Here is a 5044-nt window from a genome sequence, read left to right as displayed (position 1 = left end):
AACAAAAAAACATAAAAACACGTAGACGATGGAACTTCAATAAATGATTTAATACCATAAATAAGAAACTTCACATCACGTTTGACAAGTGATGATTACCTCCCTCCTATATGTTTTTAACCATCTTTTTTATAGTCTGACCACCTGCTACTTGCATATGTCATGCTAGTTAGTGCCTAGTCATGCCAGTGAAGACATAAAGTAAATGAAAGCCAGATCTGTGCTTTGGGGTCTAGTGAGTTGTAAGGGGGAAGTGTAATGGGAAAGCAGCACACTCCCTCTGCACTGTACACAACAGTCATTAGGCAACCCATCTGCTCAATGCTTGCATGCTAAGCTGTAATTTTCAGGCTCTGGTGTGTGTGTCTGTGTTTCTGTGTGTGTGTGTGTGTGTGTGTGTGTGTGTGTGCGTGTGTGTGTGTGTGTGTGTGTGTTTGTGTGTGCGTGCGTGCGTGGTGTGTGGTTTTGGAAGAGATGAGAGAGAGAGAGGCCAGTAGTGGTGGGCTTGGAGCATAGGAGATGCTGCGTGCGTGCGTGCGTGTGTGTGCGTGTGTGTGCATGTGCGTGTGTGTGTTTCTGCTATTATCTGGATGTCATCACAACCACAGAAATCAAGGCCTGATAGTATCTTCCCCACCCCCCTGCTCCTATCCCCAGCCAGAGTCACGAGAGCCAAGGGTCTCCTTTGACCACACACACACACACACGCACGTAGCACGCACACACACGCACACTCACACACACACACTCTCTCTCTGACACTGACACATAGACACTCCATCATGCTTCCACATTTTGTAGGTAAACATCTCCAGATTGGTGTAGCGGGATGGAATTCCCGCCTTTGTGGGAAATGTGCCCAGACCCATTTGTAAACCCTCTTCTCCGCCGCCTCCTAACTCTTTACAGATTGTAAAACTCTGGATTTCCATCGTAGGTTACACTGCTGAGGTTCTCAACCCTTCTTTCTGTGACAGACCAGAAAAAAATGCATTCACTCAAAAAACCAAGATACATTTATCTTTCTCGGACTGAAACCTCTCAGTTTGGTCACATGTATTAATTTCCATGGTATTTTATGACCATACGCACACTATGATATAGCCTGTTGCTTCTGTGTAAATATGTGGTTAGCAGACTTCAACATGACATAGACAGTTTACATGTGGACAACACTGTAAATGATATAGATTTACTGTATTGTGTTGTATGTTACACATTAAGCCCATGACTTTACTCAGGGGGAAAGTGTTTGCCTGTTTCCCCTTTACAAGCCTAATCACATGAAAGCATTGGCAGTCAGCCAGCCTTTACTATGGACATGGCTAAACCTGAGCCATATGCCTCATCTAAATCAGTAATATATTGTGTAATAATATTTATTTTATTATACTTAGCACGAATCTTGTTGTGGCAACCGAGTTTGAGTTCATAAAAATGTCTGCACGCAAAGTGTCATCTGATGCAGTGCTGGCCCTAGTAACCTAAACACTAGCCCCAGACTAAGCCCCACAACATGCTTTGGTCCTCGCTTCTTACTCCAACTTGTGCAATAGGCCTTTGTCAATTATTTAGCCTTATCTCAGTTCAGAAGGACCTTACTCATATGGGACCACAGAAAAAGACAAACACTGAAGGCTGAACTGTTGTTTGTCCTTCTCATTCCCCTCCTCATTGGATTGCCTAAATCTCGCAAATGTGGTTTTGATGTGTGTTCAATTATGCCTCTTGAGAAATGTCTCTGTTTACGGTGATCTGTGACGATTGGAGTTATGTCTGTGAGTTAATATTTCCAAGAGTGTTGACAGCTCTGTGTGTGTCACCTCCACAGCAGCTCCTTATCTTGTATGAGCAGCGATTTCATCAAGTGTGGGAAATGGAAGATCACAGTGGAACATCCGTCTCTGGGGAGGTTGTGCAACTAGGCCAAAAACAACTTACATCTAAGTAATGATGCACACACTAACAGTCAGGAAGACACACATGTGGACACTTGCAGTCTCAAATGTAAACAAGGCTAGAGCCAATGAATGGCCATCAATCCACACTATGATCAAGACGTTTTCCTCCCACTTAAATGTCCTCTGCCTTTCTTAGAACTGTACTTTGTTGCTATTTAACATTGAGGGCACTCAGAGACAGATAAGGTACATCAAAGTCATCTCTCTGCAAGGACCCTGGTCCCATGCAATGGAAAGTTACTATTCGTGACTGACTGGAAAATCTCACATGCCGCCCTGGTAGTAGACCACCAGTCTTAGCTCACAATATGGGCGACTCACTAGTAGAGGAATAAACAAAGTAGATCCTAATGGATGAATGTGAGGGCTTTTATTTGATCCGAGGAATGCTCATAGACTTTAGCCTTAGCCATAACAAGGTCAGGTACACAAGGCTGCAAAAGCCTCTGCAATATATACAGTGATATATTCAGCAGTGGTGGAATGTTACTAAGTACATTTACTCAAGTACTACTGTACTTAAAGGAGAATTGTGTATTTGTAGCTCATGCTTTTTGTGTGTGATCGATCTGGTGTTGGTGAATAAGAGGCTTGGCAGTATTGATTTGTGTGGTAGTTCCCTTAGCCTGCCAGCATCCTTGCTTCTGATTTCTCCCCGTCTTCATTGCCTCCTGTTCCCAAAAACAATCCAGGTGGTCTGGCTATGTCCTCCAGAGGACAGGTTATGCCTTCACGACAAAAACTTGAAGTTTATTCCTCCTCAAAAATAGATAATTGAACACTGTATGGGTTATGGCCGTATCAGTGACCTGTGTACCTACATGGAACCGGGCCAAATGATGTCTGTGGCTTGCACAGTGATAGCGTTACTGAAGGCTAGCTGTAGTCTGGCGCTGAAGTCCCGGTGTAGCAGGAAAAGGTAATGCCGGTCGGGACTGCTACTACCACACAGATCAACACTGCCAAGCCTACTACTCACCAACACCAGATCAGTCACGCACAAAATTGATGAGCTACAAATACACACGGAAATACTGCATGATGATTATCACAGAAACATGACTGAACACACGGCAGCTAGCAGCCAACAGCTAGCAGCTAACAGGGCGAGCTAGCTACCAGCAGGATAGAGACAGTATCTGAGTTTAAAATGCATATTGTTGTCACAATAGGGCCCTGTTCATGTTACACAGACATTTTAATTGCATTTTGTGTCTGTTAAGAGGCACAAAGGCACTCTAAAACTTGTCCCGACAACTGTTGTTTTAGCTCAGTGGAAGCTCATAGACAGAGTATTTGTAGTATTAGTGCTTTTTTAGGATCTGAATACTTCTTCCACCACTGACATTCAATCACTATAACATCTGTGTTATTGAAAGTTGACTGCATGCAACTGTGAGTTTTGACTCTTATTCTTGTCAACACCATTTTAGGGCTTTCATTTGCTTTGCCCTTTGAAGATCTTTCCTTTTCTTCAGCTTAGGCCCAATGAATGTTTGCAACATGCAGGTTGCATCACCTGTTGCAAAACCAACACAGGTTGAATCCTGACTACATTTTTATGTCTGGGGTTTTCTGAAGTAGCTAAACTATTATTAAGTGGTGGATCACATAGAAGCAATTACTCACTGATCTTTATCCAAATGTATTGATATTCAGTAGCACACTGGGAGACATTGGTTATAACATTACTGCTAGTATTAGTGTTGTTTAGTCTTATGTACAGTATTTACCCCACAATGTGAAACGGTTAACTAAAATACAACACATGGTGCATCACGGAGAGCCAAGCACAATCAGAACTGGACTCAAATTGACAAAACAGAAACCATCATCATTGCCTATGCTCCCAGGAAACCACACAGAGAGCATATCAATTACAACTACATCTTTTTAAACTTGTTGTCATCTTCTCTTCCAGTGAAAGAATCACAATTAGGGCAGATAAATAGAGCTATGCCAGCTGAAAAGAAACCAGAAAATTTAAAAGAAATGCCAAACAATACGCAGGAAATCAAACTACAAGGTACAATATGCATGAAAAGAAAGACAATAATCCACTGCTTGTAGGCATTCTGAGACCGTCCAGAAAAATTCACAGTATTTGATCTATATTTACAATATTTGGAAGCTTCAGACACATGCAGGCCTTTCAACAGGAGCACAGTTATGTGCAAGCGGAGGTTTTATTACTCCACTTTCTGACAAGCACTTTACAGCTCAGGCTCCTTTGAGCTTGGCTGTCAGCTAAGGGCATACATCACTCTGCTGACTCTGACAAGTCCAAACTGTTACAACAAAAGGTAAGTTCATTGCTACAGTCTCACTCTGTACGCAAGCATCCTGCCTACCAAAGGATTTGATGTTGTCTCATGGTAATGAAAACATTTAAAGGGTCACAAATCTTCAGTCAGACGGGACCTGAATGAGGTCATATTGCTTTCCATAAACGTGAAGTTGGAAACCACCAATCCCATAGCCTCAGCCTTGGCATTTGAAATATGTAAGGGCATCTAAATATACCCCATCTACTGGTTTGATTTCCTAAACTAAACTCACAGGGATGGTGCACCAAAAAAAAGGGAGAGAACATGAAGCAGCAGAGGGTAAGAGGGGAAAGGAGAGGGCAGAAAAGACAATAGATATTTCACAGAGTCCCATCATGTACTCTACATCCTGGACCTGACCTGAAAGCTGGACTCGCTTTTGTGCCACATCTGTTTTTATTTTCAGCTGCAGAAGAGAATAATAAAAACAGGGCAGCTTAGAGCTTTTAGCCTGCCATCCCATTGTCAGGGGGGGAGTCACATCAGCGAGTATGGGTGGGATATTCTGGTGCTCTGTGCTGCAGGGAGAGCTTTGGCTGGCTGGACTTCGTGACATGTTTGCAGTCATTAAAACAACATAAACTCTTACAAACTTCCCTTGTACTCAGATGAGTAATATCATTAACACTGTAGGCAGAATGGCTCTGCAATTCAAAAGTTGTAAGGGATTTTACTGGAAACCACAGATTTGTCTGACTTCACACTCTTTCAAGGAGTAGTTCAACATAGAACGCTTTGCAGTAACTTCTTTGAGTC

Source organism: Etheostoma spectabile, chromosome 1 (genome assembly GCF_008692095.1).
Source record: "Etheostoma spectabile isolate EspeVRDwgs_2016 chromosome 1, UIUC_Espe_1.0, whole genome shotgun sequence".
NCBI classification, from domain to species: domain Eukaryota; kingdom Metazoa; phylum Chordata; class Actinopteri; order Perciformes; family Percidae; genus Etheostoma; species Etheostoma spectabile.
This window is presented reverse-complemented; position numbering follows the sequence as displayed.